Consider the following 22,791-nt stretch of genomic DNA (forward strand, 5'->3'; position numbering starts at 1 on the left):
TAACGTAGACAAATTTTGATAGCATGGCTGTGTTTTTGGGCAGGATTGGAATTGGGGAAAAGTAATGTTTCACTCCTATCTTCACTTTTTTTTCCTTGCATTTATGGGTGTATGCACTGCATTGACCAAAAGTAGCCCTAAATGCAATAAATGGAAGGAAAATGAAAATATGATTCAGATTCTAGCATTTTGCATTTAATGCACAGGTATATTAAACAATAAAGCCAAAATGTATGGGGTATTCCTGATTCTTAGCCTACTGTAAGCCATGAACCATGCTCACGGAGAATAAAATTCAGCATCAAATTTCAATAATGGAAAACTTGTCAAAAGTAGAATTTTACCATTGTTGATGCATTCTCCTTGCTTGTATGAGGTTGCTTAGTCATTTCAGACTAATATTTGATTCTTTAAAGTATATTTTCTACTGAAATGAGTGAAGGATTGTGTAAACTCTTTGATCAAAGCCCTAACCCTAACCTATGCAAAATGCCGAGCTAGGGTTAGGGTTAGGATTCCACATAACGTAGACAAATTTTGATAGCATGGCTGTGTTTTTGGGCAGGATTGGAATTGGGGAAAAGTAATGTTTCACTCCTATCTTCACTTTTTTTTTCTTGCGTATATTGGTGTATGCACTGCATTGACCGAAAGTAGCCCTAAAAGCAATCAATGGAAGGAAAACGAAAATATGATTCAGATTCTTGCATTTTGCACTTAATGCACAGGTATATTAAGCAATAAAGCCAAAATGTATGGGGTATTCCTGACTCTTAGCCTATTGTAAGCCATGAACCATGCTAACGGAGAATAAAATTCAGCATCAAATTTCAATAATGGAAAACTTGTCAAAAGTAGAATTTTACCATTGTTGATGCATTCTCCTTGCTTGTATGAGGTTGCTTAGTCATTTCAGACTAATATTTGATTCTTTAAAGTATATTTTCTACTGAAATGAGTGAAGGATTGTGTAAACTCTTTGATCAAAGCCTTAACCCTAACCTATGCAATATGCCGAGCTAGGGTTAGGGTTAGGATTCCACATAACGTAGACAAATTTTGATAGCATGGCTGTGTTTTTGGGCAGGATTGGAATTGGGGAAAAGTAATGTTTCACTCCTATCTTTACTTTTTTTTTCTTGCATATATGGGTGTATGCACTGCATTGACCAAAAGTAGCCCTAAAAGCAATAAATGGAAGGAAAATGAAAATATGATTCAGATTCTTGCATTTTGCATTTAATGCACAGGTATATTAAGCAATAAAGCCAAAATGTATGGGGTATTCCTGACTCTTAGCCTATTGTAAGCCATGAACCATGCTCACGGAGAATAAAATTCAGCATCAAATTTCAATAATGGAAAACTTGTCAAAAGTAGAATTTTACCATTGTTGATGCATTCTCCTTGCTTGTATGAGGTTGCTCAGTCATTTCAGACTAATATTTGATTCTTTAAAGTATATTTTCTACTGAAATGAGTGAAGGATTGTGTAAACTCTTTGACCAAAGCCCTAACCCTAACCTATGCAAAATGCCGAGCTAGGGTTAGGGTTCGGATTCCACATAACGTAGACAAATTTTGATAGCATGGCTGTGTTTTTGGGCAGGATTGGAATTGGGGAAAAGTAATGTTTTACTCCTATCTTCACTTTTTTTTTCTTGCATATATGGGTGTATGCACTGCATTGACCGAAAGTAGCCCTAAAAGCAATCAATGGAAGGAAAACGAAAATATGATTCAGATTCTTGCATTTTACACTTAATGCACAGGTATATAAAGCAATAAAGCCAAAATGTATGGGGTATTCCTGACTCTTAGCCTATTGTAAGCCATGAACCATGCTCACGGAGAATAAAATTCAGCATCAAATTTCAATAATGGAAAACTTGTCAAAAGTAGAATTTTATCATTGTTGATGCATTCTCCTTGCTTGTATGAGGTTGCTTAGTCATTTCAGACAAATATTTGATTCTTTTAAAGTATATTTTCTACTGAAATGAGTGAAGGATTGTGTAAACTCTTTGATCAAAGCCCTAACCCTAACCTATGCAAAATGCCGAGCTAGGGTTAGGGTTAGGATTCCACATAACGTAGACAAATTTTGATAGCATGGCTGTGTTTTTGGGCAGGATTGGAATTGGGGAAAAGTAATGTTTTACTCCTATCTTCACTTTTTTTTTCTTGCATATATGGGTGTATGCACTGCATTGACCGAAAGTAGCCCTAAAAGCAATCAATGGAAGGAAAACGAAAATATGATTCAGATTCTTGCATTTTGCACTTAATGCACAGGTATATTAAGCAATAAAGCCAAAATGTATGGGGTATTCCTGACTCTTAGCCTATTGTAAGCCATGAACCATGCTCACGGAGAATAAAATTCAGCATCAAATTTCAATAATGGAAAACTTGTCAAAAGTAGAATTTTACCATTGTTGATGCATTCTCCTTGCTTGTATGAGGTTGCTTAGTCATTTCAGACTAATATTTGATTCTTTAAAGTATATTTTCTACTGAAATGAGTGAAGGATTGTGAAAACTCTTTGATCAACGCCCTAACCCTAACCTATGCAATATGCCGAGCTAGGGTTAGGGTTAGGATTCCACATAACGTAGACAAATTTTGATAGCATGGCTGTGTTTTTGGGCAGGATTGGAATTGGGGAAAAGTAATGTTTCACTCCTATCTTTACTTTTTTTTTCTTGCATATATGGGTGTATGCACTGCATTGACCAAAAGTAGCCCTAAAAGCAATAAATGGAAGGAAAATGAAAATATGATTCAGATTCTTGCATTTTGCATTTAATGCACAGGTATATTAAGCAATAAAGCCAAAATGTATGGGGTATTCCTGACTCTTAGCCTATTGTAAGCCATGAACCATGCTCACGGAGAATAAAATTCAGCATCAAATTTCAATAATGGAAAACTTGTCAAAAGTAGAATTTTACCATTGTTGATGCATTCTCCTTGCTTGTATGAGGTTGCTTAGTCATTTCAGACTAATATTTGATTCTTTAAAGTATATTTTCTACTGAAATGAGTGAAGGATTGTGTAAACTCTTTGATCAAAGCCCTAACCCTAACCTATGCAAAATGCCGAGCTAGGGTTAGGGTTAGGATTCCACATAACGTAGACAAATTTTGATAGCATGGCTGTGTTTTTGGGCAGGATTGGAATTGGGGAAAAGTAATGTTTCACTCCTATCTTCACTTTTTTTTTCTTGCATATATGGGTGTATGCACTGCATTGACCAAAAGTAGCCCTAAAAGCAATAAATGGAAGGAAAACGAAAATATGATTCAGATTCTTGCATTTTGCATTTAATGCACAGGTATATTAAGCAATAAAGCCAAAATGTATGGGGTATTCCTGACTCTTAGCCTATTGTAAGCCATGAACCATGCTCACGGAGAATAAAATTCAGCATCAAATTTCAATAATGGAAAACTTGTCAAAAGTAGAATTTTACCATTGTTGATGCATTCTCCTTGCTTGTATGAGGTTGCTCAGTCATTTCAGACTAATATTTGATTCTTTAAAGTATATTTTCTACTGAAATGAGTGAAGGATTGTGTAAACTCTTTGATCAAAGCCCTAACCCTAACCTATGCAAAATGCCGAGCTAGGGTTAGGGTTAGGATTCCACATAACGTAGACAAATTTTGATAGCATGGCTGTGTTTTTGGGCAGGATTGGAATTGGGGAAAAGTAATGTTTCACTCCTATCTTTACTTTTTTTTCTTGCATATATGGGTGTATGCACTGCATTGACCAAAAGTAGCCCTAAAAGCAATAAATGGAAGGAAAATGAAAATATGATTCAGATTCTTGCATTTTGCATTTGATGTACAGGTATATTAAGCAATAAAGCCAAAATGTATGGGGTATTCCTGACTCTTAGCCTATTGTAAGCCATGAACCATGCTCACGGAGAATAAAATTCAGCATCAAATTTCAATAATGGAAAACTTGTCAAAAGTAGAATTTTACCATTGTTGATGCATTCTCCTTGCTTGTATGAGGTTGCTTAGTCATTTCAGACTAATATTTGATTCTTTAAAGTATATTTTCTACTGAAATGAGTGAAGGATTGTGAAAACTCTTTGATCAACGCCCTAACCCTAACCTATGCAATATGCCGAGCTAGGGTTAGGGTTAGGATTCCACATAACGTAGACAAATTTTGATAGCATGGCTGTGTTTTTGGGCAGGATTGGAATTGGGGAAAAGTAATGTTTCACTCCTATCTTCACTTTTTTTTTCTTGCATATATGGGTGTATGCACTGCATTGACCAAAAGTAGCCCTAAAAGTAATAAATGGAAGGAAAACGAAAATATGATTCAGATTCTTGCATTTTGCATTTAATGCACAGGTATATTAAGCAATAAAGCCAAAATGTATGGGGTATTCCTGACTCTTAGCCTATTGTAAGCCATGAACCATGCTCACGGAGAATAAAATTCAGCATCAAATTTCAATAATGGAAAACTTGTCAAAAGTAGAATTTTACCATTGTTGATGCATTCTCCTTGCTTGTATGAGGTTGCTCAGTCATTTCAGACTAATATTTGATTCTTTAAAGTATATTTTCTACTGAAATGAGTGAAGGATTGTGTAAACTCTTTGATCAAAGCCCTAACCCTAACCTATGCAAAATGCCGAGCTAGGGTTAGGGTTAGGATTCCACATAACGTAGACAAATTTTGATAGCATGGCTGTGTTTTTGGGCAGGATTGGAATTGGGGAAAAGTAATGTTTCACTCCTATCTTTACTTTTTTTTTCTTGCATATATGGGTGTATGCACTGCATTGACCAAAAGTAGCCCTAAAAGCAATAAATGGAAGGAAAATGAAAATATGATTCAGATTCTTGCATTTTGCATTTAATGCACAGGTATATTAAGCAATAAAGCCAAAATGTATGGGGTATTCCTGACTCTTAGCCTATTGTAAGCCATGAACCATGCTCACGGAGAATAAAATTCAGCATCAAATTTCAATAATGGAAAACTTGTCAAAAGTAGAATTTTACCATTGTTGATGCATTCTCCTTGCTTGTATGAGGTTGCTCAGTCATTTCAGACTAATATTTGATTCTTTAAAGTATATTTTCTACTGAAATGAGTGAAGGATTGTGTAAACTCTTTGACCAAAGCCCTAACCCTAACCTATGCAAAATGCCGAGCTAGGGTTAGGGTTCGGATTCCACATAACGTAGACAAATTTTGATAGCATGGCTGTGTTTTTGGGCAGGATTGGAATTGGGGAAAAGTAATGTTTTACTCCTATCTTCACTTTTTTTTTCTTGCATATATGGGTGTATGCACTGCATTGACCGAAAGTAGCCCTAAAAGCAATCAATGGAAGGAAAACGAAAATATGATTCAGATTCTTGCATTTTACACTTAATGCACAGGTATATAAAGCAATAAAGCCAAAATGTATGGGGTATTCCTGACTCTTAGCCTATTGTAAGCCATGAACCATGCTCACGGAGAATAAAATTCAGCATCAAATTTCAATAATGGAAAACTTGTCAAAAGTAGAATTTTATCATTGTTGATGCATTCTCCTTGCTTGTATGAGGTTGCTTAGTCATTTCAGACAAATATTTGATTCTTTAAAGTATATTTTCTACTGAAATGAGTGAAGGATTGTGTAAACTCTTTGATCAAAGCCCTAACCCTAACCTATGCAAAATGCCGAGCTAGGGTTAGGGTTAGGATTCCACATAACGTAGACAAATTTTGATAGCATGGCTGTGTTTTTGGGCAGGATTGGAATTGGGGAAAAGTAATGTTTTACTCCTATCTTCACTTTTTTTTTCTTGCATATATGGGTGTATGCACTGCATTGACCGAAAGTAGCCCTAAAAGGAATCAATGGAAGGAAAACGAAAATATGATTCAGATTCTTGCATTTTGCACTTAATGCACAGGTATATTAAGCAATAAAGCCAAAATGTATGGGGTATTCCTGACTCTTAGCCTATTGTAAGCCATGAACCATGCTCATGGAGAATAAAATTCAGCATCAAATTTCAATAATGGAAAACTTGTCAAAAGTAGAATTTTACCATTGTTGATGCATTCTCCTTGCTTGTATGAGGTTGCTCAGTCATTTCAGACTAATATTTGATTCTTAAAAGTATATTTTCTACTGAAATGAGTGAAGGATTGTGTAAACTCTTTGATCAAAGCCCTAACCCTAACTTATGCAAAATGCAGAGCTAGGGTTAGGGTTAGGATTCCACATAACGTAGACAAATTTTGATAGCATGGCTGTGTTTTTGGGCAGGATTGGAATTGGGGAAAAGTAATGTTTCACTCCTATCTTCACTTTTTTTTTCTTGCATATATGGGTGTATGCACTGCATTGACCAAAAGTAGCCCTAAAAGTAATAAATGGAAGGAAAACGAAAATATGATTCAGATTCTTGCATTTTGCATTTAATGCACAGGTATATTAAGCAATAAAGCCAAAATGTATGGGGTATTCCTGACTCTTAGCCTATTGTAAGCCATGAACCATGCTCACGGAGAATAAAATTCAGCATCAAATTTCAATAATGGAAAACTTGTCAAAAGTAGAATTTTACCATTGTTGATGCATTCTCCTTGCTTGTATGAGGTTGCTCAGTCATTTCAGACTAATATTTGATTCTTTAAAGTATATTTTCTACTGAAATGAGTGAAGGATTGTGTAAACTCTTTGATCAAAGCCCTAACCCTAACCTATGCAAAATGCCGAGCTAGGGTTAGGGTTAGGATTCCACATAACGTAGACAAATTTTGATAGCATGGCTGTGTTTTTGGGCAGGATTGGAATTGGGGAAAAGTAATGTTTCACTCCTATCTTTACTTTTTTTTTCTTGCATATATGGGTGTATGCACTGCATTGACCAAAAGTAGCCCTAAAAGCAATAAATGGAAGGAAAATGAAAATATGATTCAGATTCTTGCATTTTGCATTTAATGCACAGGTATATTAAGCAATAAAGCCAAAATGTATGGGGTATTCCTGACTCTTAGCCTATTGTAAGCCATGAACCATGCTCACGGAGAATAAAATTCAGCATCAAATTTCAATAATGGAAAACTTGTCAAAAGTAGAATTTTACCATTGTTGATGCATTCTCCTTGCTTGTATGAGGTTGCTCAGTCATTTCAGACTAATATTTGATTCTTTAAAGTATATTTTCTACTGAAATGAGTGAAGGATTGTGTAAACTCTTTGACCAAAGCCCTAACCCTAACCTATGCAAAATGCCGAGCTAGGGTTAGGGTTCGGATTCCACATAACGTAGACAAATTTTGATAGCATGGCTGTGTTTTTGGGCAGGATTGGAATTGGGGAAAAGTAATGTTTTACTCCTATCTTCACTTTTTTTTTCTTGCATATATGGGTGTATGCACTGCATTGACCGAAAGTAGCCCTAAAAGCAATCAATGGAAGGAAAACGAAAATATGATTCAGATTCTTGCATTTTACACTTAATGCACAGGTATATAAAGCAATAAAGCCAAAATGTATGGGGTATTCCTGACTCTTAGCCTATTGTAAGCCATGAACCATGCTCACGGAGAATAAAATTCAGCATCAAATTTCAATAATGGAAAACTTGTCAAAAGTAGAATTTTATCATTGTTGATGCATTCTCCTTGCTTGTATGAGGTTGCTTAGTCATTTCAGACAAATATTTGATTCTTTAAAGTATATTTTCTACTGAAATGAGTGAAGGATTGTGTAAACTCTTTGATCAAAGCCCTAACCCTAACCTATGCAAAATGCCGAGCTAGGGTTAGGGTTAGGATTCCACATAACGTAGACAAATTTTGATAGCATGGCTGTGTTTTTGGGCAGGATTGGAATTGGGGAAAAGTAATGTTTTACTCCTATCTTCACTTTTTTTTTCTTGCATATATGGGTGTATGCACTGCATTGACCGAAAGTAGCCCTAAAAGGAATCAATGGAAGGAAAACGAAAATATGATTCAGATTCTTGCATTTTGCACTTAATGCACAGGTATATTAAGCAATAAAGCCAAAATGTATGGGGTATTCCTGACTCTTAGCCTATTGTAAGCCATGAACCATGCTCATGGAGAATAAAATTCAGCATCAAATTTCAATAATGGAAAACTTGTCAAAAGTAGAATTTTACCATTGTTGATGCATTCTCCTTGCTTGTATGAGGTTGCTCAGTCATTTCAGACTAATATTTGATTCTTAAAAGTATATTTTCTACTGAAATGAGTGAAGGATTGTGTAAACTCTTTGATCAAAGCCCTAACCCTAACTTATGCAAAATGCAGAGCTAGGGTTAGGGTTAGGATTCCACATAACGTAGACAAATTTTGATAGCATGGCTGTGTTTTTGGGCAGGATTGGAATTGGGGAAAAGTAATGTTTCACTCCTATCTTTACTTTTTTTTTCTTGCATATATGGGTGTATGCACTGCATTGACCAAAAGTAGCCCTAAAAGCAATAAATGGAAGGAAAATGAAAATATGATTCAGATTCTTGCATTTTGCATTTAATGCACAGGTATATTAAGCAATAAAGCCAAAATGTATGGGGTATTCCTGACTCTTAGCCTATTGTAAGCCATGAACCATGCTCACGGAGAATAAAATTCAGCATCAAATTTCAATAATGGAAAACTTGTCAAAAGTAGAATTTTACCATTGTTGATGCATTCTCCTTGCTTGTATGAGGTTGCTCAGTCATTTCAGACTAATATTTGATTCTTAAAAGTATATTTTCTACTGAAATGAGTGAAGGATTGTGTAAACTCTTTGATCAAAGCCCTAACCCTAACTTATGCAAAATGCAGAGCTAGGGTTAGGGTTAGGATTCCACATAACGTAGACAAATTTTGATAGCATGGCTGTGTTTTTGGGCAGGATTGGAATTGGGGAAAAGTAATGTTTCACTCCTATCTTTACTTTTTTTTTCTTGCATATATGGGTGTATGCACTGCATTGACCAAAAGTAGCCCTAAAAGCAATAAATGGAAGGAAAATGAAAATATGATTCAGATTCTTGCATTTTGCATTTAATGCACAGGTATATTAAGCAATAAAGCCAAAATGTATGGGGTATTCCTGACTCTTAGCCTATTGTAAGCCATGAACCATGCTCACGGAGAATAAAATTCAGCATCAAATTTCAATAATGGAAAACTTGTCAAAAGTAGAATTTTACCATTGTTGATGCATTCTCCTTGCTTGTATGAGGTTGCTTAGTCATTTCAGACTAATATTTGATTCTTTAAAGTATATTTTCTACTGAAATGAGTGAAGGATTGTGAAAACTCTTTGATCAACGCCCTAACCCTAACCTATGCAATATGCCGAGCTAGGGTTAGGGTTAGGATTCCACATAACGTAGACAAATTTTGATAGCATGGCTGTGTTTTTGGGCAGGATTGGAATTGGGGAAAAGTAATGTTTCACTCCTATCTTTACTTTTTTTTTCTTGCATATATGGGTGTATGCACTGCATTGACCAAAAGTAGCCCTAAAAGCAATAAATGGAAGGAAAATGAAAATATGATTCAGATTCTTGCATTTTGCATTTAATGCACAGGTATATTAAGCAATAAAGCCAAAATGTATGGGGTATTCCTGACTCTTAGCCTATTGTAAGCCATGAACCATGCTCACGGAGAATAAAATTCAGCATCAAATTTCAATAATGGAAAACTTGTCAAAAGTAGAATTTTACCATTGTTGATGCATTCTCCTTGCTTGTATGAGGTTGCTTAGTCATTTCAGACTAATATTTGATTCTTTAAAGTATATTTTCTACTGAAATGAGTGAAGGATTGTGTAAACTCTTTGATCAAAGCCCTAACCCTAACCTATGCAAAATGCCGAGCTAGGGTTAGGGTTAGGATTCCACATAACGTAGACAAATTTTGATAGCATGGCTGTGTTTTTGGGCAGGATTGGAATTGGGGAAAAGTAATGTTTCACTCCTATCTTCACTTTTTTTTTCTTGCATATATGGGTGTATGCACTGCATTGACCAAAAGTAGCCCTAAAAGCAATAAATGGAAGGAAAACGAAAATATGATTCAGATTCTTGCATTTTGCATTTAATGCACAGGTATATTAAGCAATAAAGCCAAAATGTATGGGGTATTCCTGACTCTTAGCCTATTGTAAGCCATGAACCATGCTCACGGAGAATAAAATTCAGCATCAAATTTCAATAATGGAAAACTTGTCAAAAGTAGAATTTTACCATTGTTGATGCATTCTCCTTGCTTGTATGAGGTTGCTCAGTCATTTCAGACTAATATTTGATTCTTTAAAGTATATTTTCTACTGAAATGAGTGAAGGATTGTGTAAACTCTTTGATCAAAGCCCTAACCCTAACCTATGCAAAATGCCGAGCTAGGGTTAGGGTTAGGATTCCACATAACGTAGACAAATTTTGATAGCATGGCTGTGTTTTTGGGCAGGATTGGAATTGGGGAAAAGTAATGTTTCACTCCTATCTTTACTTTTTTTTCTTGCATATATGGGTGTATGCACTGCATTGACCAAAAGTAGCCCTAAAAGCAATAAATGGAAGGAAAATGAAAATATGATTCAGATTCTTGCATTTTGCATTTGATGTACAGGTATATTAAGCAATAAAGCCAAAATGTATGGGGTATTCCTGACTCTTAGCCTATTGTAAGCCATGAACCATGCTCACGGAGAATAAAATTCAGCATCATATATCAATAATGGAAAACTTGTCAAAAGTAGAATTTTACCATTGTTGATGCATTCTCCTTGCTTGTATGAGGTTGCTTAGTCATTTCAGACTAATATTTGATTCTTTAAAGTATATTTTCTACTGAAATGAGTGAAGGATTGTGTAAACTCTTTGATCAAAGCCCTAACCCTAACTTATGCAAAATGCCGAGCTAGGGTTAGGGTTAGGATTCCACATAACGTAGACAAATTTTGATAGCATGGCTGTGTTTTTGGGCAGGATTGGAATTGGGGAAAAGTAATGTTTCACTCCTATCTTTACTTTTTTTTTCTTGCATATATGGGTGTATGCACTGCATTGACCAAAAGTAGCCCTAAAAGCAATAAATGGAAGGAAAATGAAAATATGATTCAGATTCTTGCATTTTGCATTAAATGCACAGGTATATTAAGCAATAAAGCCAAAATGTATGGGGTATTCCTGACTCTTAGCCTATTGTAAGCCATGAACCATGCTCACGGAGAATAAAATTCAGCATCAAATTTCAATAATGGAAAACTTGTCAAAAGTAGAATTTTACCATTGTTGATGCATTCTCCTTGCTTGTATGAGGTTGCTTAGTCATTTCAGACTAATATTTGATTCTTTAAAGTATATTTTCTACTGAAATGAGTGAAGGATTGTGAAAACTCTTTGATCAACGCCCTAACCCTAACCTATGCAATATGCCGAGCTAGGGTTAGGGTTAGGATTCCACATAACGTAGACAAATTTTGATAGCATGGCTGTGTTTTTGGGCAGGATTGGAATTGGGGAAAAGTAATGTTTCACTCCTATCTTCACTTTTTTTTTCTTGCATATATGGGTGTATGCACTGCATTGACCAAAAGTAGCCCTAAAAGTAATAAATGGAAGGAAAACGAAAATATGATTCAGATTCTTGCATTTTGCATTTAATGCACAGGTATATTAAGCAATAAAGCCAAAATGTATGGGGTATTCCTGACTCTTAGCCTTTTGTAAGCCATGAACCATGCTCACGGAGAATAAAATTCAGCATCAAATTTCAATAATGGAAAACTTGTCAAAAGTAGAATTTTACCATTGTTGATGCATTCTCCTTGCTTGTATGAGGTTGCTCAGTCATTTCAGACTAATATTTGATTCTTTAAAGTATATTTTCTACTGAAATGAGTGAAGGATTGTGTAAACTCTTTGATCAAAGCCCTAACCCTAACCTATGCAAAATGCCGAGCTAGGGTTAGGGTTAGGATTCCACATAACGTAGACAAATTTTGATAGCATGGCTGTGTTTTTGGGCAGGATTGGAATTGGGGAAAAGTAATGTTTCACTCCTATCTTTACTTTTTTTTTCTTGCATATATGGGTGTATGCACTGCATTGACCAAAAGTAGCCCTAAAAGCAATAAATGGAAGGAAAATGAAAATATGATTCAGATTCTAGCATTTTGCATTTAATGCACAGGTATATTAAGCAATAAAGCCAAAATGTATGGGGTATTCCTGACTCTTAGCCTATTGTAAGCCATGAACCATGCTCACGGAGAATAAAATTCAGCATCAAATTTCAATAATGGAAAACTTGTCAAAAGTAGAATTTTACCATTGTTGATGCATTCTCCTTGCTTGTATGAGGTTGCTTAGTCATTTCAGACTAATATTTGATTCTTTAAAGTATATTTTCTACTGAAATGAGTGAAGGATTGTTTAAACTCTTTGATCAAAGCCTTAACCCTAACCTATGCAATATGCCGAGCTAGGGTTAGGGTTAGGATTCCACATAACGTAGACAAATTTTGATAGCATGGCTGTGTTTTTGGGCAGGATTGGAATTGGGGAAAAGTAATGTTTCACTCCTATCTTTACTTTTTTTTCTTGCATATATGGGTGTATGCACTGCATTGACCAAAAGTAGCCCTAAAAGCAATAAATGGAAGGAAAATGAAAATATGATTCAGATTCTTGCATTTTGCATTTAATGCACAGGTATATTAAGCAATAAAGCCAAAATGTATGGGGTATTCCTGACTCTTAGCCTATTGTAAGCCATGAACCATGCTCACGGAGAATAAAATTCAGCATCAAATTTCAATAATGGAAAACTTGTCAAAAGTGGAAATTCACCATTGTTGATGCATTCTCCTTGCTTGTATGAGGTTGCTTAGTCATTTCAGACTAATATTTGATTCTTTAAAGTATATTTTCTACTGAAATGAGTGAAGGATTGTGTAAACTCTTTGATCAAAGCCCTAACCCTAACCTATGCAAAATGCCGAGCTAGGGTTAGGGTTAGGATTCCACATAACGTAGACAAATTTTGATAGCATGGCTGTGTTTTTGGGCAGGATTGGAATTGGGGAAAAGTAATGTTTCACTCCTATCTTCACTTTTTTTTTCTTGCATATATGGGTGTATGCACTGCATTGACCGAAAGTAGCCCTAAAAGCAATAAATGGAAGGAAAACGAAAATATGATTCAGATTCTTGCATTTTGCATTTAATGCACAGGTATATTAAGCAATAAAGCCAAAATGTATGGTGTATTCCTGACTCTTAACCTATTGTAAGCCATGAACCATGCTCACGGAGAATAAAATTCAGCATCAAATTTCAATAATGGAAAACTTGTCAAAAGTAGAATTTTACCATTGTTGATGCATTCTCCTTGCTTGTATGAGGTTGCTTAGTCATTTCAGACTAATATTTGATTCTTTAAAGTATATTTTCTACTGAAATGAGTGAAGGATTGTGTAAACTCTTTGATCAAAGCCTTAACCCTAACCTATGCAATATGCCGAGCTAGGGTTAGGGTTAGGATTCCACATAACGTAGACAAATTTTGATAGCATGGCTGTGTTTTTGGGCAGGATTGGAATTGGGGAAAAGTAATGTTTCACTCCTATCTTTACTTTTTTTTTCTTGCATATATGGGTGTATGCACTGCATTGACCAAAAGTAGCCCTAAAAGCAATAAATGGACGGAAAATGAAAATATGATTCAGATTCTAGCATTTTGCATTTAATGCACAGGTATATTAAGCAATAAAGCCAAAATGTATGGGGTATTCCTGACTCTTAGCCTATTGTAAGCCATGAACCATGCTCATGGAGAATAAAATTCAGCATCAAATTTCAATAATGGAAAACTTGTCAAAAGTAGAATTTTACCATTGTTGATGCATTCTCCTTGCTTGTATGAGGTTGCTTAGTCATTTCAGACTAATATTTGATTCTTTAAAGTATATTTTCTACTGAAATGAGTGAAGGATTGTGTAAACTCTTGACCAAAGCCCTAACTATAACCTTTGCAAAATGCCGAGCTAGGGTTAGGGTTAGGATTCCACATAACGTAGACAAATTTTGATAGCATGGCTGTGTTTTTGGGCAGGATTGGAAATGGGGAAAAGTAATGTTTTACTCCTATCTTTACTTTTTTTTTCTTGCATATATGGGTGTATGCACTGCATTGACCAAAAGTAGCCCTAAAAGCAATAAATGGAAGGAAAATGAAAATATGATTCAGATTCTTGCATTTTGCATTTAATGCACAGGTATATTAAGCAATAAAGCCAAAATGTATGGGGTATTCCTGACTCTTAGCCTATTGTAAGCCATGAACCATGCTCACGGAGAATAAAATTCAGCATCAAATTTCAATAATGGAAAACTTGTCAAAAGTGGAAATTCACCATTGTTGATGCATTCTCCTTGCTTGTATGAGGTTGCTTAGTCATTTCAGACTAATATTTGATTCTTTAAAGTATATTTTCTACTGAAATGAGTGAAGGATTGTGTAAACTCTTTGATCAAAGCCCTAACCCTAACCTATGCAAAATGCCGAGCTAGGGTTAGGGTTAGGATTCCACATAACGTAGACAAATTTTGATAGCATGGCTGTGTTTTTGGGCAGGATTGGAATTGGGGAAAAGTAATGTTTCACTCCTATCTTCACTTTTTTTTTCTTGCATATATGGGTGTATGCACTGCATTGACCGAAAGTAGCCCTAAAAGCAATAAATGGAAGGAAAACGAAAATATGATTCAGATTCTTGCATTTTGCATTTAATGCACAGGTATATTAAGCAATAAAGCCAAAATGTATGGGGTATTCCTGACTCTTAACCTATTGTAAGCCATGAACCATGCTCACGGAGAATAAAATTCAGCATCAAATTTCAATAATGGAAAACTTGTCAAAAGTAGAATTTTACCATTGTTGATGCATTCTCCTTGCTTGTATGAGGTTGCTCAGTCATTTCAGACTAATATTTGATTCTTTAAAGTATATTTTCTACTGAAATGAGTGAAGGATTGTGTAAACTCTTTGATCAAAGCCCTAACCCTAACCTATGCAAAATGCCGAGCTAGGGTTAGGGTTAGGATTCCACATAACGTAGACAAATTTTGATAGCATGGCTGTGTTTTTGGGCAGGATTGGAATTGGGGAAAAGTAATGTTTCACTCCTATCTTCACTTTTTTTTTCTTGCATATATGGGTGTATGCACTGCATTGACCAAAAGTAGCCCTAAAAGCAATAAATGGAAGGAAAACGAAAATATGATTCAGATTCTTGCATTTTGCATTTAATGCACAGGTATATTAAGCAATAAAGCCAAAATGTATGGGGTATTCCTGACTCTTAGCCTATTGTAAGCCATGAACCATGCTCACGGAGAATAAAATTCAGCATCAAATTTCAATAATGGAACACTTGTCAAAAGTAGAATTTTACCATTGTTGATGCATTCTCCTTGCTTGTATGAGGTTGCTCAGTCATTTCAGACTAATATTTGATTCTTTAAAGTATATTTTCTACTGAAATGAGTGAAGGATTGTGTAAACTCTTTGATCAAAGCCTTAACCCTAACCTATGCAATATGCCGAGCTAGGGTTAGGGTTAGGATTCCACATAACGTAGACAAATTTCGATAGCATGGCTGTGTTTTTGGGCAGGATTGGAATTGGGGAAAAGTAATGTTTCACTCCTATCTTTACTTTTTTTTCTTGCATATATGGGTGTATGCACTGCATTGACCAAAAGTAGCCCTAAAAGCAATAAATGGAAGGAAAATGAAAATATGATTCAGATTCTTGCATTTTGCATTTAATGCACAGGTATATTAAGCAATAAAGCCAAAATGTATGGGGTATTCCTGACTCTTAGCCTATTGTAAGCCATGAACCATGCTCACGGAGAATAAAATTCAGCATCAAATTTCAATAATGGAAAACTTGTCAAAAGTAGAATTTTACCATTGTTGATGCATTCTCCTTGCTTGTATGAGGTTGCTCAGTCATTTCAGACTAATATTTGATTCTTTAAAGTATATTTTCTACTGAAATGAGTGAAGGATTGTGTAAACTCTTTGACCAAAGCCCTAACTATAACCTTTGCAAAATGCCGAGCTAGGGTTAGGGTTAGGATTCCACATAACGTAGACAAATTTTGATAGCATGGCTGTGTTTTTGGGCAGGATTGGAATTGGGGAAAAGTAATGTTTCACTGCTATCTTCACTTTTTTTTCCTTGCATTTATGGGTGTATGCACTGCATTGACCAAAAGTAGCCCTAAATGCAATAAATGGAAGGAAAATGAAAATATGATTCAGATTCTAGCATTTTGCATTTAATGCACAGGTATATTAAGCAATAACGCCAAAATGTATGGGGTATTCCTTACTCTTAGCCTATTGTAAGCCATGAACCATGCTCATGGAGAATAAAATTCAGCATCGAATTTCAATAATGGGAAACTTGTCAAAAGTAGAATTTTACCATTGTTGATGCATTCTCCTTGCTTGTATGAGGTTGCTTAGTCATTTCAGACTAATATTTGATTCTTTAAAGTATATTTTCTACTGAAATGAGTGAAGGATTGTGTAAACTCTTTGATCAAAGCCTTAACCCTAACCTATGCAATATGCCGAGCTAGGGTTAGGGTTAGGATTCCACATAACGTAGACAAATTTTGATAGCATGGCTGTGTTTTTGGGCAGGATTGGAATTGGGGAAAAGTAATGTTTCAGTCCTATCTTTACTTTTTTTTTCTTGCATATATGGGTGTATGCACTGCATTGACCAAAAGTAGCCCTAAAAGCAATAAATGGAAGGGAAATGAAAATATGATTCAGATTCTTGCATTTTGCATTTAATGCACAGGTATATTAAGCAATAAAGCCAAAATGTATGGGGTATTCCTGACTCTTAGCCTATTTTAAGCCATGAACCATGCTCACGGAGAATAAAATTCAGCATCAAATTTCAATAATGGAAAACTTGTCAAAAGTAGAATTTTACCATTGTTGATGCATTCTCCTTGCTTGTATGAGGTTGCTCAGTCATTTCAGACTAATATTTGATTCTTTAAAGTATATTTTCTACTGAAATGAGTGAAGGATTGTGTAAACTCTTTGACCAAAGCCCTAACTATAACCTTTGCAAATTGCCGAGCTAGGGTTAGGGTTAGGATTCCACATAACGTAGACAAATTTTGATAGCATGGCTGTGTTTTTGGGCAGGATTGGAAATGGGGAAAAGTAATGTTTTACTCCTATCTTTACTTTTTTTTTCTTGCATATATGGGTGTATGCACTGCATTGACCAAAAGTAGCCCTAAAAGCAATAAATGGAAGGAAAATGAAAATATGATTCAGATTCTTGCATTTTGCATTTAATGCACAGGTATATTAAGCAATAAAGCCAAAATGTATGGGGTATTCCTGACTCTTAGCCTATTGTAAGCCATGAACCATGCTCACGGAGAATAAAATTCAGCATCAAATTTCAATAATGGAAAACTTGTCAAAAGTAGAATTTTACCATTGTTGATGCATTCTCCTTGCTTGTATGAGGTTGCTCAGTCATTTCAGACTAATATTTGATTCTTTAAAGTATATTTTCTACTGAAATGAGTGAAGGATTGTGTAAACTCTTTGACCAAAGCCCTAACTATAACCTTTGCAAAATGCCGAGCTAGGGTTAGGGTTAGGATTCCACATAACGTAGACAAATTTTGATAGCATGGCTGTGTTTTTGGGCAGGATTGGAATTGGGGAAAAGTAATGTTTCACTGCTATCTTCACTTTTTTTTCCTTGCATTTATGGGTGTATGCACTGCATTGACCAAAAGTAGCCCTAAATGCAATAAATGGAAGGAAAATGAAAATATGATTCAGATTCTAGCATTTTGCATTTAATGCACAGGTATATTAAGCAATAACGCCAAAATGTATGGGGTATTCCTTACTCTTAGCCTATTGTAAGCCATGAACCATGCTCATGGAGAATAAAATTCAGCATCAAATTTCAATAATGGGAAACTTGTCAAAAGTAGAATTTTACCATTGTTGATGCATTCTCCTTGCTTGTATGAGGTTGCTTAGTCATTTCAGACTAATATTTGATTCTTTAAAGTATATTTTCTACTGAAATGAGTGAAGGATTGTGTAAACTCTTTGATCAAAGCCTTAACCCTAACCTATGCAATATGCCGAGCTAGGGTTAGGGTTAGGATTCCACATAACGTAGACAAATTTTGATAGCATGGCTGTGTTTTTGGGCAGGATTGGAATTGGGGAAAAGTAATGTTTCAGTCCTATCTTTACTTTTTTTTTCTTGCATATATGGGTGTATGCACTGCATTGACCAAAAGTAGCCCTAAAAGCAATAAATGGAAGGAAAATGAAAATATGATTCAGATTCTTGCATTTTGCATTTAATGCACAGGTATATTAAGCAATAAAGCCAAAATGTATGGGGTATTCCTGACTCTTAGCCTATTTTAAGCCATGAACCATGCTCACGGAGAATAAAATTCAGCATCAAATTTCAATAATGGAAAACTTGTCAAAAGTAGAATTTTACCATTGTTGATGCATTCTCCTTGCTTGTATGAGGTTGCTCAGTCATTTCAGACTAATATTTGATTCTTTAAAGTATATTTTCTACTGAAATGAGTGAAGGATTGTGTAAACTCTTTGACCAAAGCCCTAACTATAACCTTTGCAAATTGCCGAGCTAGGGTTAGGGTTAGGATTCCACATAACGTAGACAAATTTTGATAGCATGGCTGTGTTTTTGGGCAGGATTGGCAATGGGGAAAAGTAATGTTTTACTCCTATCTTTACTTTTTTTTTCTTGCATATATGGGTGTATGCACTGCATTGACCAAAAGTAGCCCTAAAAGCAATAAATGGAAGGAAAATGAAAATATGATTCAGATTCTTGCATTTTGCATTTAATGCACAGGTATATTAAGCAATAAAGCCAAAATGTATGGGGTATTCCTGACTCTTAGCCTATTGTGAGCCATGAACCATGCTCACGGAGAATAAAATTCAGCATCAAATTTCAATAATGGAAAACTTGTCAAAAGTGGAAATTCACCATTGTTGATGCATTCTCCTTGCTTGTATGAGGTTGCTCAGTCATTTCAGACTAATATTTGATTCTTTAAAGTATATTTTCTACTGAAATGAGTGAAGGATTGTGTAAACTCTTTGACCAAAGCCCTAACCCTAACCTATGCAAAATGCCGAGCTAGGGTTAGGGTTAGGATTCCACATAACGTAGACAAATTTTGATAGCATGGCTGTGTTTTTGGGCAGGATTGGAATTGGGGAAAAGTAATGTTTCACTCCTATCTTTACTTTTTTTTTCTTGCATATATGGGTGTATGCACTGCATTGACCAAAAGTAGCCCTAAAAGCAATAAATGGAAGGAAAATGAAAATATGATTCAGATTCTTGCATTTTGCATTTAATGCACAGGTATATTAAGCAATAAAGCCAAAATGTATGGGGTATTCCTGACTCTTAGCCTATTGTAAGCCATGAACCATGCTCACGGAGAATAAAATTCAGCATCAAATTTCAATAATGGAAAACTTGTCAAAAGTAGAATTTTACCATTGTTGATGCATTCTCCTTGCTTGTATGAGGTTGCTCAGTCATTTCAGACTAATATTTGATTCTTTAAAGTATATTTTCTACTGAAATGAGTGAAGGGTTGTGTAAACTCTTTGACCAAAGCCCTAACTATAACCTTTGCAAAATGCCGAGCTAGGGTTAGGGTTAGGATTCCACATAACGTAGACAAATTTTGATAGCATGGCTGTGTTTTTGGGCAGGATTGGAATTGGGGAAAAGTAATGTTTTACTCCTATCTTCACTTTTTTTTTCTTGCATATATTGGTGTATGCACTGCATTGACCGAAAGTAGCCCTAAAAGCAATCAATGGAAGGAAAACGAAAATATGATTCAGATTCTTGCATTTTGCACTTAATGCACAGGTATATTAAGCAATAAAGCCAAAATGTATGGGGTATTCCTGACTCTTAGCCTATTGTAAGCCATGAACCATGCTCACGGAGAATAAAATTCAGCATCAAATTTCATAAATGGAAAACTTGTCAAAAGTAGAATTTTACCATTGTTGATGCATTCTCCTTGCTTGTATGAGGTTGCTTAGACATTTCAGACTAATATTTGATTCTTTAAAGTATATTTTCTACTGAAATGAGTGAAGGATTGTGTAAACTCTTTGATCAAAGCCTTAACCCTAACCTATGCAATATGCCGAGCTAGGGTTAGGGTTAGGATTCCACATAACGTAGACAAATTTTGATAGCATGGCTGTGTTTTTGGGCAGGATTGGAATTGGGGAAAAGTAATGTTTCACTCCTATCTTGACTTTTTTTTTCTTGCATATATGGGTGTATGCACTGCATTGACCAAAAGTAGCCCTAAAAGCAATAAATGGAAGGAAAACGAAAATATGATTCAGATTCTTGCATTTTGCATTTAATGCACAGGTATATTAAGCAATAAAGCCAAAATGTATGGGGTATTCCTGACTCTTAACCTATTGTAAGCCATGAACCATGCTCACGGAGAATAAAATTCAGCATCAAATTTCAATAATGGAAAACTTGTCAAAAGTAGAATTTTACCATTGTTGATGCATTCTCCTTGCTTGTATGAGGTTGCTCAGTCATTTCAGACTAATATTTGATTCTTTAAAGTATATTTTCTACTGAAATGAGTGAAGGATTGTGTAAACTCTTTGACCAAAGCCCTAACCCTAACCTTTGCAAAATGCCGAGCTAGGGTTAGGGTTAGGATTCCACATAACGTAGACAAATTTTGATAGCATGGCTGTGTTTTTGGGCAGGATTGGAATTGGGGAAAAGTAATGTTTCACTCCTATCTTTACTTTTTTTTCTTGCATATATGGGTGTATGCACTGCATTGACCAAAAGTAGCCCTAAAAGCAATAAATGGAAGGAAAATGAAAATATGATTCAGATTCTTGCATTTTGCATTTAATGCACAGGTATATTAAGCAATAAAGCCAAAATGTATGGGGTATTCCTGACTCTTAGCCTATTGTAAGCCATGAACCATGCTCACGGAGAATAAAATTCAGCATCAAATTTCAATAATGGAAAACTTGTCAAAAGTAGAATTTTACCATTGTTGATGCATTCTCCTTGCTTGTATGAGGTTGCTCATTCATTTCAGACTAATATTTGATTCTTTAAAGTATATTTTCTACTGAAATGAGTGAAGGATTGTGTAAACTCTTTGATCAAAGCCCTAACCCTAACCTATGCAAAATGCCGAGCTAGGGTTAGGGTTCGGATTCCACATTACGTAGACAAATTTTGATAGCATGGCTGTGTTTTTGGGCAGGATTGGAATTGGGGAAAAGTAATGTTTTACTCCTATCTTCACTTTTTTTTTCTTGCATATATGGGTGTATGCACTGCATTGACCGAAAGTAGCCCTAAAAGCAATCAATGGAAGGAAAACGATAATATGATTCAGATTCTTGCATTTTACACTTAATGCAGAGGTATATAAAGCAATAAAGCCAAAATGTATGGGGTATTCCTGACTCTTAGCCTATTGTAAGCAATGAACCATGCTCACGGAGAATAAAATTCAGCATCAAATTTCAATAATGGAAAACTTGTCAAAAGTAGAATTTTATCATTGTTGATGCATTCTCCTTGCTTGTATGAGGTTGCTTAGTCATTTCAGACAAATATTTGATTCTTTAAAGTATATTTTCTACTGAAATGAGTGAAGGATTGTGTAAACTCTTTGATCAAAGCCCTAACCCTAACCTATGCAAAATGCCGAGCTAGGGTTAGGGTTAGGATTCCACATAACGTAGACAAATTTTGATAGCATGGCTGTGTTTTTGGGCAGGATTGGAATTGGGGAAAAGTAATGTTTTACTCCTATCTTCACTTTTTTTTTCTTGCATATATGGGTGTATGCACTGCATTGGCCAAAAGTAGCCCTAAAAGCAATAAATGGAAGGAAAATGAAAATATGATTCAGATTCTTGCATTTTGCATTAAATGCACAGGTATATTAAGCAATAAAGCCAAAATGTATGGGGTATTCCTGACTCTTAGCCTATTGTAAGCCATGAACCATGCTCACGGAGAATAAAATTCAGCATCAAATTTCAATAATGGAAAACTTGTCAAAAGTAGAATTTTACCATTGTTGATGCATTCTCCTTGCTTGTATGAGGTTGCTCAGTCATTTCAGACTAATATTTGATTCTTTAAAGTATATTTTCTACTGAAATGAGTGAAGGATTGTGTAAACTCTTTGACCAAAGCCCTAACCCTAACCTTTGCAAAATGCCGAGCTAGGGTTAGGGTTAGGATTCCACATAACGTAGACAAATTTTGATAGCATGGCTGTGTTTTTGGGCAGGATTGGAATTGGGGAAAAGTAATGTTTCACTCCTATCTTTACTTTTTTTTCTTGCATATATGGGTGTATGCACTGCATTGACCAAAAGTAGCCCTAAAAGCAATAAATGGAAGGAAAATGAAAATATGATTCAGATTCTTGCATTTTGCATTTAATGCACAGGTATATTAAGCAATAAAGCCAAAATGTATGGGGTATTCCTGACTCTTAGCCTATTGTAAGCCATGAACCATGCTCACGGAGAATAAAATTCAGCATCAAATTTCAATAATGGAAAACTTGTCAAAAGTAGAATTTTACCATTGTT

The sequence above is a fragment of the Lepisosteus oculatus genome, chromosome 21 (genome assembly GCF_040954835.1).
Source record: "Lepisosteus oculatus isolate fLepOcu1 chromosome 21, fLepOcu1.hap2, whole genome shotgun sequence".
NCBI lineage: Eukaryota > Metazoa > Chordata > Actinopteri > Semionotiformes > Lepisosteidae > Lepisosteus > Lepisosteus oculatus.